The sequence below is a fragment of the Girardinichthys multiradiatus genome, chromosome 17, assembly GCF_021462225.1.
Source record: "Girardinichthys multiradiatus isolate DD_20200921_A chromosome 17, DD_fGirMul_XY1, whole genome shotgun sequence".
Taxonomy (NCBI): Eukaryota; Metazoa; Chordata; class Actinopteri; order Cyprinodontiformes; family Goodeidae; genus Girardinichthys; species Girardinichthys multiradiatus.
This window is the reverse complement of record NC_061809.1, coordinates 24,081,823-24,096,065: the sequence shown is the minus strand read 5'-3', so window position 1 is coordinate 24,096,065 and position 14,243 is coordinate 24,081,823. Positions and strand designations below refer to the sequence as shown.

Genomic DNA, 14,243 nt, shown 5'->3' with positions numbered 1-14,243 from the left:
TAATACATTTCCAGACCAGAAGGGATATATATATAGTCCCTCCAGCAAGTTCCGGGTCTGCCTAGGGTCTCCTTTTAAGTGGAAAGTGACCAGAAAACTCTACTGGGAAATCATCTTAGTTGACTTTTGTTGATGTGGAAGACCAATGGGGCTACTCTGTGCTGCTCCTAAAACCAGACCAAGCTTAACGTGTGGCTTCAGCAGGTGCGTGTTAAGCATGCACCCAAAATGGAGTATTTTCCATTAGTTTTGAACAGAAAAGGCGTCAAGACAAATGTTGCATCTAAACTTTTCATCCATTTCTTTATTCATTAAATTTTTTCTGGTCATTTGTCACTTTTCTACATTAAAAGAAGAAGTCAGTCAGTTAGTCATTTTCTGCAGCTTCTTCCATAGTGGGTCGCAGGGAAGCTGGTGCCTATGTCCAGCAGTCTATGGGCCAGAGGCAGGGTACACCCTGGACAGGTAGCCAGTCCATCACAGGGTGACACAGACACACACAGGACAAACAACCATGAACACACTCAGTCACACCTTAGGGCAATGTAGAGAAACCAATTAACCTAACAGTCATGTTTTTGGACTGTGGGAGGAAGCCGGAGTACCCGGAGAGAACCCAGAGATGCACAGGGAGGACATGCAAACCCCCGGCCTGGGAGTCCAACCCAGGACCTTCTTGCTGCAAGGTAACCAAAAAAGTGTATGTTAAATCAATACTCACTTTACAAACCTGTCCTGTAAACTTAAAGGCATGTATATTAATTAACTGAAGGACATTTATATTAATAAATGTTATTATAACCCTTTTTTGCATTAAGAAAATTAAGGTAATGATAAAAGTGACCTCTGAGAAACTGTGTTTCACTTTTCTTTTGTCAACAGAAAGTCCATGGAGGAACCCTACATTGTAATAGGGGTATCACCGACCACCAGAAAAGAAATTGCTTCTGCTGAGGGCAGATCAGGTATGATCTTAAAAATTTGTAAATGTAGTGATGTTTTATGATAATTCACAAGTGCATGACAATTACATATTTTCCATCCCTGACCACATTCTAGAGCTACAAAAAGCTGGCACTTAAAAAATAGCCAATTACATGATTTGAAGGCACAGAAAATGCCAATATAAAGATCAATATCTAATTAAATAATATTTTTATTTTGCAATATTTATTTTGCAAATAATTTTCTGATTGAAAAATAAATTAAACCCGGTCACAATGCATCAGAATAGAGTGAATTCCACATAACTGATCCCAGTAAACACTCATTATTCAGAACAGAAGCTCATCAAATGTGACACACACACAGTTTGAAGATCTGACAGTACTGGATGTTCTACAAAATTTCCTTGATTTTCTTATATTTAGACACACATCATGTTTTTTCCTATACACCAGCTTACAGGTCCTTCTCAAAATATTAGCATATTGTGATAAAGTTCATTATTTTCCATAATGTCATGATGAAAATTTAACATTCATATATTTTAGATTCATTGCACACTAACTGAAATATTTCAGGTCTTTTATTGTCTTAATACAGATGATTTTGGCATACAGCTCATGAAAACCCAAAATTCCTATCTCACAAAATTAGCATATCATTAAAAGGGTCTCTAAACGAGCTATGAACCTAATCATCTGAATCAACGAGTTAACTCTAAACACCTGCAAAAGATTCCTGAGGCCTTTAAAACTCCCAGCCTGGTTCATCACTCAAAACCCCAATCATGGGTAAGACTGCCGACCTGACTGCTGTCCAGAAGGCTACTATTGACACCCTCAAGCAAGAGGGTAAGACACAGAAAGAAATTTCTGAACGAATAGGCTGTTCCCAGAGTGCTGTATCAAGGCACCTCAGTGGGAAGTCTGTGGGAAGGAAAAAGTGTGGCAGAAAACGCTGCACAACGAGAAGAGGTGACCGGACCCTGAGGAAGATTGTGGAGAAGGGCCGATTCCAGACGTTGGGGGACCTGCGGAAGCAGTGGACTGACTCTGGAGTAGAAACATCTAGAGCCACCGTGCACAGGCGTGTGCAGGAAATGGGCTACAGGTGCCGCATTCCCCAGGTCAAGCCACTTTTGAACCAGAAACAGCAGCAGAAGCGCCTGACCTGGGCTACAGAGAAGCAGCACTGGACTGTTGCTCAGTGGTCCAAAGTACTTTTTTCGGATGAAAGCAAATTCTGCATGTCATTCGGAAATCAAGGTGCCAGAGTCTGGAGGAAGACTGGGGAGAAGGAAATGCCAAAATGCCAGAAGTCCAGTGTCAAGTACCCACAGTCAGTGATGGTCTGGGGTGCCGTGTCAGCTGCTGGTGTTGGTCCACTGTGTTTTATCAAGCTGGTGCATTTTTCTGTCAATGACAAATGCAGAATGAACTGTTTATAAAGGTTTTCTTGCGGGGGTATGTGTGTCGGGCATGTTCTAGGACCTGGATGATGTGGGTCGTCTTTTCGTGGGGGTGCACTTTCATGGGGGGCTTTGTTTTTGGGGGGCTGGTGGGGGCACATTCGCGCAGTGTGAGCTTTGTGTGCAGATTTTACTTTGGGTGCTCTTTGCTGCATTCCGTCCTCCATTGTATGGCGTGCTGTGGTGTCGGGGCGGTAGTCCTGTGCGCGGCGGCTCTGACCTCCGGGCGTGGGTGCGGCAGGGCGGGCGTTGCTGGGCTCTGCGCTTGCGTCGGGCTTCTCGGCCTTGTACTGGGGTGGGGTTTGCTCGTTTGCTGGATGGTTCCTGGTGGGTTCGGTGTGCTTGGGGTTAGTGGTCCTCGCCGTGCCCCTACGAATGCACAGAAGGATGGGTGGTGTTGCTGTGGTGCTGGCTCGGGGGGATCTGCGGTCTGGCTCGGCTCTATCGTTTTTGCTTGGCTGACCTGGATGTAGGTGGGTCTACGTCTCTGGATGGGGGTGTGACCTCTTTGCTCCGTGTGCTGGGGCCTTTCTGTGGCACCCTTCGGCCTGCTGGGCCGGCGTCTTTCCCCTTGGGCATGGTAGTGGGCGGAGTGTTGCATCGTGGGGTCTGCTTGACTGCCCGGCTGACCTGGTGGTCTCAGTTCACCTGTCTATGGGGGGGGGTGCATGTACCTATCATGGCCTGGAGCTTGCATTTGGGTGGGCCTGCTGTTTTGGGTCTGGTGCGGTTTGGTGGCGGCCTTTGTGTTGGAGTGGGATGTGTTTTGTTGCCCTGCTTGCCTGGTTGTGGCTGCTGTCTGGTGCTGGGCTTCGGGGGCTGGGCGCTCTGTTGGCTCTGCCCCTTGGGTTCGGGGGCGGCTGGACGTGCTGGTCATGTATACTTCTTTGTGTGGCGTATTTTGGTTGTGCTGGGCTGGCTGGTTTGCTCCTTTGTTTGGAGTGGGGCCACATTCTTGGCCGCTTGGGCGCTTCTGGCTGGGTCCTTCGGGCAGCGGATTGGGTAACGGGGCTGGGGATCGGGGTCTGAGGGGCTGGGTGGTTCCGGGGGGGTGGTGGGGGCTGGGGACGTTGGTCCCAGTTTTCAGTGGGTTCTTGGGGCCTGTTACCTATCCCTAGTTTTTTGCCCGGCAGATGTGCCTATGCCTCCCTCCTTTGTTGGGACTCGGCAAACGGGGGTGCCTATTGGGGTCAGCCGGGGAGCTGGCTCCCTGGGAGAGTGGTTTGCCCCTCAGTCCTTCCCTCCTCATCCCCGGACACCTCCCTCTGCCAGCTCCATTACAATACCACTCATGGAGGGCCTTGGGGTGTGGGTGCGCCATCGGAGTGCCACAAGGGTTTTCCATCTCTGCAGTCCCATGGCAGCCTGTGCCCCAATTTTATTGTACAACTTAGACACTCTCACTTATAACATTTTCATGACATTCACATGTAGGGTCTTGGGGGTGGGCGCACTCAATGGCATCAAGAGGGAGGATATTCTAGTAGCCTAACCTCTGGTGCCTGCACTCACCTCTAAGGGTATACAGGTCCTTCTCAAAATATTAGCATATTGTGATAAAGCTCATTATTTTCCATAATGTCATGATGAAAATTTAACATTCATATATTTTAGATTCATTGCACACTAACTGAAATATTTCAGGTCTTTTATTGTCTTAATACGGATGATTTTGGCATACAGCTCATGAAAACCCAAAATTCCTATCTCACAAAATTAGCATATTTCATCCGACCAATAAAAGAAAAGTGTTTTTAATACAAAAAACGTCAACCTTCAAATAATCATGTACAGTTATGCACTCAATACTTGGTCGGGAATCCTTTGGCAGAAATGACTGCTTCAATGCGGCGTGGCATGGAGGCAATCAGTCTGTGGCACTGCTGAGGTCTTATGGAGGCCCAGGATGCTTCGATAGTGGCCTTTAGCTCATCCAGAGTGTTGGGTCTTGAGTCTCTCAACGTTCTCTTCACAATATCCCACAGATTCTCTATGGGGTTCAGGTCAGGAGAGTTGGCAGGCCAATTGAGCACAGTAATACCATGGTCGGTAAACAATTTACCAGTGGTTTTGGCACTGTGAGCAGGTGCCAGGTTGTGCTAAAAAATGAAATCTTCATCTCCATAAAGCTTTTCAGCAGATGGAAGCATGAAGTGCTCCAAAATCTCCTGATAGCTAGCTGCATTGACCCTGCCCTTGATAAAACACAGTGGACCAACACCAGCAGCTGACACGGCACCCCAGACCATCACTGACTGTGGGTACTTGACACTGGACTTCTGGCATTTCCTTCTCTCCAGTCTTCCTCCAGACTCTGGCACCTTGATTTCCGAATGACATGCAGAATTTGCTTTCATCCGAAAAAAGTACTTTGGACCACTGAGCAACAGTCCAGTGCTGCTTCTCTGTAGCCCAGGTCAGGCGCTTCTGCCGCTGTTTCTGGTTCAAAAGTGGCTTGACCTGGGGAATGCGGCATCTGTAGCCCATTTCCTGCACACGCCTGTGCACGGTGGCTCTGGATGTTTCTACTCCAGACTCAGTCCACTGCTTCCGCAGGTCCCCCAAGGTCTGGAATCGGCCCTTCTCCACAATCTTCCTCAGGGTCCGGTCACCTCTTCTCGTTGTGCAGCGTTTTCTGACACACCTTTTCCTTCCCACAGACTTCCCACTGAGGTGCCTTGATACAGCACTCTGGGAACAGCCTATTCGTTCAGAAATTTCTTTCTGTGTCTTACCCTCTTGGTTGAGGGTGTCAATAGTGGCCTTCTGGACAGCAGTCAGGTTGGCAGTCTTACCCATGATTGGGGTTTTGAGTGATGAACCAGGCTGGGAGTTTTAAAGGCCTCAGGAATCTTTTGCAGGTGTTTAGAGTTAACTCGTTGATTCAGATGATTAGGTTCATAGCTCGTTTAGAGACCCTTTTAATGATATGCTAATTTTGTGAGATAGGAATTTTGGGTTTTCTTGAGCTGTATGCCAAAATCATCCGTATTAAGACAATAAAAGACCTGAAATATTTCAGTTAGTGTGCAATGAATCTAAAATGTATGAATGTTACATTTTCATCATGACATTATGGAAAATAATGAACTTTATCACAATATGCTAATATTTTGAGAAGGACCTGTAGGTAGGTAGGTATTACTAAGTAATCTAATTAAGAAAACTGGGTCATTGGTGTAAGAGCAGCTAAAGTCCAAGTTACTAAACTTTAGCTGCTCTTACACCAATGACCCAGTTTTCTTAATTAGATTACTTAGTTCAACTTCAGCACCAGTAAAAGCAATATATTATTAGCACCTGAAAATGTGGATTAAAGCTGTTTTCTACCAGTGACTCAGCTTCCCTAGTTAGAATTCAGTGGAATGATGAGACTTCTTAGCACAAGATGCTTTCCCCTACATAGAGGACTTAATGATATAATTACCTCTTTAGAAAGATTGGTTTAAAACCAGCTCTTACCAGTAAAACCCAAGGAATTATTAATGTTATCTGTATCATTGTAATATTGACCAGAAATGTTTAGATTTCTCAGAAGGATTCATAGATTTCTAGATTTCTTAGCATTTGATCTGTGTTCTTTGTGATTGTATTGTAATTGTATGTACAGCGCTTTGAGTGTCTCGTTACTGAAAAGTGCTATATAAATAAACTTACCTTACCTTACATGCCTGGTTCCCACCGTGAAGCATGGAGGAAGAGGTGTGATGGTGTGGGGGTGCTTTGCTGTTGACACTTTTGGGGATTTATTCAAAATTGAAGGCATACTGAACCAGCATGGCTACCACAGCATCTTGCAGCGGCATGCTATTTCATCCGGTTTGCGTTTAGTTGGATCATCATTTATTGTTCAACAGGACAATGACTCCAAACACACCTCTAGGCTGTGTAATGTCTATTTGAGCAAGAAGGAGAGTGATGGGGTGCTGCGCCAGATGACCTGGCCTCCACGGTCACCGGACCTGAACCCAATCGAGATGGTTTGGGGTGAGCTGGACCGCAGAGTGAAGGCAAAAGGGCCAACAAGTGTTAAGCATCTCTGGGAACTCCTTCAAGACTGTTGGAAAACCATTTCAGGTGACTACCTCTTGAAGCTCATCAACAGAATGCCAAGAGTGTGCGGAGCAGTAATCAAAGCAAAAGGTGGCTACTTTGAAGAACCTAGAATTTAAGACATATTTTCAGTGTTTTCACACTTTTTTGTTCAGTATATAATTCCACATGTGTTAATTCATAGTTTTGATGCCTTCAGTGTGAAGCTACAATATTCATAGTCATGAAAATAAAGAAAACTCTTTGAATGAGAAGGCGTGTCCAAACCTTTGGTCTGTACTGTGTATGCATGCATGCATGCATACACATACATACATACATCTTTTGAGCAAACTGCCGAAAGCTCAGCAGGTAAATAGTGAGTCATGTTTTGAATCTGAATACGGTTTGTTTTTTATATATACAACGAGTATTCTAAAGGGAGGATAGTGATCTGTGAAACGTAGATGACGCACTCGAGTGTGAATGTGGGACATATTTAGTAGGATGTGGGAAAATTATTTGTATTAATTTGTAATCCTTTTTAAATACACAATAGCATGTGGTCGATGTTACTGTCTTTGTAAGGAATTAATTTAAGATCCCAGATTTCAGGCATTTTAGTGGAAAACTGTTCTTTTTTTTTTTTTTTTGTGGTGGAAAAACCAAATGAAAATGGAGTAAATAAACCTGTGAATGACTTGAGAGTAATGTGACTGGCGTAGGTTTAAAAAGGTTTCATGTTTTTAGTGAATCCACCTCTGTCTAATGAATGCTTTTGTTTTAAAAAAAGCTTAAAGTTCAAATTAATTAATAGTATTGTTTTAGGACATATTTCTTCTGTTTGATTAATTTAAACAAATTTAGTTTAAGTTAGTTTTGTGCCTTCCTCTATTTTGGTAAATGCAATTTGCAGACAGAATACATCTTCTGATCTAATACATTGAAAAAATGTCAATTTTGAAAATAACATTCTCTTAATTTTTCAGCAACTGATTTTAATTTTAAGTAAGTGTCTTTTTGCTCATGGATGAATCTATGGGCCAAGCCAGGAAAACCAATCCCAAACAATCTGATTGGCCACTGAAATACTCCTATATGTTAGCTGACATCCTGCCTCTTTTTAGATGAGTAGAACTCAAAACTATGACCTTTCAAGATTTCTTTAAAAACATTGTTGCATCTGCCTTGCATTTCACACATATTAGCACCTTATTTCCAGTGTCAATCTTGGCTGACTTTCTCCATGGCTTTGTTATTGTAGGAAAACACAAATACATGTGATAAACTATAAATTACACAGTTTGAAAGTATATGAAGGTGTGAATATTTTTGTTTCCACCATAAAATAATCAAAATGAAGTGAGAGGTCTATTGAGATCATCCTTAAAGCAACCTTTAACCACACATGGTAGTCTCTCAGATTGACAACCCTTCACTTATCTTGATAGTCTTAGATTAATCACAGAATTGAACTTCATCCTTGTCTTCTTGACCGAAGTCCTGCCAATACCTTCGTTCATCTTCAGATCTTACTGAAAATATTGCAAACATACATTTACAGAAAGGTGCCAAGATATATTCACAATTTATAATTCAAAATGTGAAAATATTGTCTTTCAGTAAGTTCTTTAATTTGAAACCAGAGAAATAATCTGCTTTAGAAGTGTTTTTTACAGAAAGTGTTTTTTAAACCAAATAAAGCCTTATAATTAAAAGAATGAATTGCTTTGTGTCTAGTATAATACACAATGCTCTCTGTATTCATTCTTCTTCAGCATTTCTTTTAGGTTTCTGTGAAACAGCAGAATTTGCACAGAAATTAAAACTGTGATAAATCCACAGCTGTACATAATAAATAACTGTTCTTGAACAATGGGCTGCACTGTGGCACATTTGGTAGCACTGTTGCTTAGCAGCAAGAAGGTCCTGGGTTTGACTCCCGGCCAGGTGTCTTTCTGGATAGTCTGCATGTTCTCCCTGTGCATGCATGGATTGTCTCCGGGTACTCCGGCTTCCTCCCACCATCCAAACACATGACTGTTAGGTTAACTGGTCTCTCCAAATTGCCCTTAGGTGTGAATGGGTATGTGCATGGTTGTTTGTCTACTAGGCAACCTGTCGAGGGTGTATCCTGCCTCTCACCCGTAGACTGCTCTGTGATAGGATGGCAGAGAAAGCAGCATAGAAAAAATAGAATGTGGCAGGGTCATAATTACCTCACACTGAAATCCCAGTTGCTAAATTTGCAAAGCTGTAGTAACTTTCATTGATCATCTATGTCTTGGAGATCATAACGACAAAAGCAACAATTATTTTACACCAGCCTCAATGGCTTTTTATCTTCGAATTCAAATCTACCCAATCCATTCTTTTGTTACGGGATGGACACGTTTTTTTCTTTGCTTGTTTGAGACTAGATACATTCTTCTGAAAACGGTTAAACCGCTTGCCGATTCTTATTGATTCAGCATGCATCTTATACTACAAAATTAAGGTATCACCAGGAACTAAAAAGAATATATATGAGATTTAAGAGAAATTTATTTAGCCTGATTCTATTGATTCTTTTCCAGACATACCTTTGAAGATGTTCAGCCCAGCAAGAAGTCATGAATAAATCACTGGTCAGCAAGGCATGAAAAAAAAAATCAAATAAAGACTCGTATATCTAAAGGTGAGCAGAAACCACTAGTTTGTTTTCTACTGTACTCTCACAGAAGACTTTGAGCATAGAATATTGATCTTCCTGAGGACTACCATTTAATTTTTCTGGTCCATTCAATAGAACAAACTGCTTAGATCTCTCAGGGACTGAACATTTAAGTTTTTTCCTAACATGCTTGTGCCATTTATGATTTTACCAGTAATGATGTTTTTTTCTGTCAGCACCTTTATGAATGAAAAGTAAATTGATTTCACCTCATTTGTTTTCACTTGATTAGCTGTGATCTCTTCACACAACTCTGGAAGAATGATGTGCAAACCAACAACAAAATGAAATCATTTAATGCCAACGGCTTCATACAAGTGCTAGGTTTGTGTTTGTACATAAATGTGTTAAGTTTCAACAAAATCAAATGCATCGCACCTTCTGCAATGAAGCATATTTAAAGAAATGTATTCAGAAAAATACACTAAAGTTTAAGATAATGTTTAATCTTCTTTATCATGCCTCATAGTAACTGAGAACATGGTCTGTATGGTCATGGTAGAATAACTGGGAATTGAAAGCCAATTATGAAGGTTGTAAAACCACTGGGAGAAGCCCAGCTGGTTATACATCAATGCAGTTGAATTTGACCTGCAATGATTAGGGGAAATTGCTCATGACTTTGACAATAAACTCAGGTCTCTGGAGGAAGGACCTCTTCACAATCATTCATTCTAACATATGAGTATTAACTTTGTATAATCTTGAAAATTCAGCACAAGGCTTTGATTTAAAATGACAGAAGGCTTACGTCTGGGGCTCAGTTGATGAAATTTTAGGTGACAAACAGAAACTCAATGCATAAAATGCAACTTTAACTACCATGTCTGTTAAATGGATTAGAACTTGGAAGGTTTAACCAGAGAGCAGTTATTTAGCTTAGTTTATAACTCAGCTTTTTTTAAAAGGAAAACCTCACAATTTAATTTATGTATTATTTAAGTCTAGTTTAGCTTGGTTTTGCTTAATTTCGTTTAAGTATTGGGAACAAATAGCTTTTCTTTCTGGTGTGTACTCTAATATTATAAAGAAGAAACTTAAAAAAAAATGTAATTGTTATCTCTGCCAAGGAGGTTATATTTTTGTCAGCGTCTGTTTGTCCGTCACTCTGTCTGCAAAATATCTCTAAAAGTTGGAGTGACCCTATTGCCTTGGTGGAGGTCTGTGTCTATAAGGGCTTTTCTAGTTATTTATTTTACATAAAAATTTTTTTTCTTAATGTACTGATGTGAAAAAGCAATGTTATTTTCTGTGTGTTTATTTACTGTGTTTAAATTCTTAAAAAAGCTTTAAATACAGTATATGTAATTTTGTAGAGATCAGATTAATGTTTATTTTACAAACAATGAAATTTATTATTTTCATTTTACTTTATTCATGTATAAAATCAAAGTTTTATTTATTTATCTGTTTGTATTTAAAACATTTAAAAGCTTCTTAAACATCTTTACATGTTTTAGGGATGCGATAAATTTGCGTTTGCTGCAAATTCAACATAAGAGTTTGTCCCATAGAGGAGGTGAAAGGGTGCGATTCTGTCTGTTTTAAAGCCTTCCAGATTAAGTTGTTTTTTTGTGGATGACTAATTGAAGGGAATTCAAACACCATTGATATTTTACTGAAGTGAAAACACAAAAAAAAACTTCAATGGAGCCAGGCTGGACTGATGATAGAGAAACACTGGGGTTTATGCTGGGAAAGGAAGCAAAGAGTCCCAGGCTGTAATCTGAACCTTGGATGTCGATTTAATCAATAGCAACAATCTGAACATTAAAGACAGTAACAGAGAGAGGCAAGATTACAGTTCCACGTTTGATAAACTTAGTAAAAAAAAAAAATTAGGTTTTGATATATACTGTAAATTCATCCAAGCGAGTCAAGGAATCAAACCGAGGCCATGCCACTTTTTGTTAATGAACAGCTACATACATATTCTGAACATGTGGGCAGTTTACTAACAGGATGCAGATAGCAGCTCACTAAATGGTTCACATTCTAATTAAAAACTGATTTTCTGATAGTTACACTCCCATGTTTTAATGAATTTAGTAATTAAGTCATTACTCATTTTTTTCACTTGCTATTAAATTTCTTCATTTGCTCACGCTTATTTAAGGGATTTGTTTTGACCCTTCTTTGAAAAACACTCACTTGTCCCTTAGAAGAACAGAGCCACTCAATTTCTGAGGTTCAGATAGAAAAAGATTTTCATCATGCTACTCAAATTTACTTGCAGCACTCTTAGTTGCTTACTGGAAATCCCTCCGAGTCTGTTTTTGTGTGTGTTTGCAAGCTTTTCTATTAAGTTCTTTATTGTCACCCAATTTTAACTACAAGTACAGCCTTTACTGTCCTAATGTAGCACTAAATGTCTTTCCTTTCCTTTTTTAAACTTAAGAGCCAAGTGTTAAAATCCTCCCAGGATCTCTTTCATTCAGAGGGAAGCTTCTTTAGTCACCTCATCCTGAATAACCAGCCAGGTACTGGTGATTTTTGCTGGTTGTCCTACATGTATCCTATATGTATTCAGCCCTTGCTACCACATCTTTGAATTATTAATGTCCTTTGCCTATTTGGCCTATCAGGAAGGCTAAGACACTTTGCCCAGGAAATATAAAGAACACACAACCTTCAGGAGGAAACAATATAAGACTGCAGGATGGTGGCATTTTGAAATTAAAAATAAATTCTCTATCTCTATCTTCCCTCACATCATATTCCCACCAGACAAACAGTCCTTCACACTTGCAGTTCCCTGGAATCACTGTGGTTTAGTATATAATATCCTTTGACGTTGGTCACAAAAACCTTATGGAGCAACTTCAACTTGCTTTTGCCAATTGATCCTGCTAAAAGATCTTGAGGGAAAGTCCTATTTTGTGATGAAACCAAATAATCTTGTTTATCTCCTGAAAAAAGTCCATGTTTGTGAGGTAGATTGTAAAACGATTCAGCACAGCCAATCAAATGAAGGGACACAGAATTATTTTTTTATTAGGCTGAAGTTGGGTGAAGGTAGTCCACTGGTTCCCACTCCTGTAAATCTTGCCTGTCTTGTAGTAATGGGTTAACCTCTGATTTTACTCCACTATATTTTGTGTTTTAGGTGCTCACCACAGCTTTTTTGGCATTTTGCTCTGCACCATCTGTAGTTTAAACTGAAGTAGCCCATTACTCCAAATGCACTTTTCAGCTCTAGATGTTCCCTTTGAGCAGTCACATATCCACCTTATTCCTCAATCCATGCAGTTCTTGAATTCTATTGGCAACTTCTGTTATAGCATCTTCACATACAGTGCCTTGCGAAAGTATTCGGCCCCCTTGAACTTTTCAACCTCTTGCCACATTTCAGGCTTCAAACATAAAGATATAAAATTCTAATTTTTTGTGAAGAATCAACAAATGGGACACAATCGTGAAGTGGAATGAAATTTATTGGATGTGTCAAACCTTTTTAACAAATAAAAAACTGAAAAGTGGGGCGTGCAATATTATTTGGCCCTCTTGCGTTAATACTTTGTAGCGCCACCCTTTGCTGCAATTACAGCTGCAAGTCGCTTGGGGTTTGTCTCTATCAGTTTTGCACATCGAGAGACTGAAATTCTTGCCCATTCTTCCTTGCAAAACAGCTGGAGCTCAGTGAGGTTGGATGGAGAGCGTTCGTGAACAGCAGTCTTCAGCTCTTTCCACAGATTCTCGATTGGATTCAGGTCTGGACTTTGACTTGGCCATTCCAACACCTGGATAAGTGTATTTGTGAACCAATCCATTGTAGATTTGGCTTTATGTTTTGGATCATTGTCTTGTTGGAAGATTAATCTCCGTCCCAGTCTCAGGTCTCTTTCAGACTCCAACAGGTTTTCTTCCAGAATGGTCCTGTATTTGGCCCCATCCATCTTCCCATCCATTTTGACCATCTTCCCTGTCCCTGCTGATGAAAAGGCCCAAACCATGATGCTGCCACCACCATGTTTGACAGTGGGGATGGTGTGTTCAGGGTGATGAGCTGTGTTGCTTTTACACCAAACATATCATTTTGCATTGTGGCCAAACAGTTCGATTTTGGTTTCATCTGACCAGAGCACCTTCTTCCACATGTTTGGTGTGTCTCCCAGGTGGCCTGTGGCAAACTTTAAAGAAGACTTTTTATGGATATCTTTGAGAAATGGGTTTCTTTTTGCCACTCTTCCATAAAGGCCAGATTTGTGCAGTGTATGACTGATTGTTGTCCTATGGACAGACTCTCCCACCTCAGCTGTAGATCTCTGCAGTTCATCCAGAGTGATCATGGGCCTCTTGGCTGCATCTTTGATCAGTCTTCTCCTTGTTCGAGATGAAAGTTTAGAGGGACGGCCGGGTCTTGGTAGATTTGCCGTGGTCTGATACTCCTTCCATTTCAATATGATTGCTTGCACAGTGCTCCTTGGGATGTTTAAAGCTTAGGAAATCTTTTTGTATCCAAATCCGGCTTTAAACTTCTCCACAACAGTATCTCGGACCTGCCTGGTGTGTTCCTGGGTCTTCATGATGCTCTCTGCGCTATGAACAGAACCCTGAGACTATCACAGAACAGGTGCATTTATACGGAGACTTTATTACACACAGGTGGATTCTATTCATCATCATCATCAGTCATTTGGGACAAGATTGGATCATTCAGAGATCCTCACTGAACTTCTGGAGTGAGTTTGCTGCACTGAAAGTAAAGGGGCTGAATAATATTGCACGCCCCACTTTTCAGTTTTTTATTTGTTAAAAAAGTTTAACAAATCCGACAAATTTCATTCCACTTCACGATTGTGTCCCACTTGTTGATTCTTCACAAAAATTTGAATTTTATATCTTTATTTTTGAAGCCTGAAATGTGGCAAAAGGTTGAAAAGTTCAAGGGGGCCGAGTACTTTCGCAAGGCACTGTATGAACTCTCTTGCAATGCAAATATTGCTCTTCAACCTTTTTAAGTCTAAGGGGGATGATTAATCTGACATTTCTCCTATGGTGGTCTGTCATAGCTCAAACACAAGTGGGTTAAGTATTTTCCTCCTCCCTGGATCATTAGTTCACGACTGCAAAGAGAACATCTGC

General features: G+C 40.9%; 1 long non-coding RNA gene across 1 annotated transcript; it reads left to right on the top strand.

Moving 5' to 3' along the window:
* Positions 1-553: 553 nt before the first annotated feature.
* Positions 554-10,512, top strand: LOC124883373. The gene is made up of 4 exons (XR_007042182.1): positions 554-686; positions 883-965; positions 9,022-9,122; positions 9,391-10,512. It is a non-coding gene; the product is annotated as an uncharacterized LOC124883373 (long non-coding RNA).
* Positions 10,513-14,243: the final 3,731 nt, after the last annotated feature.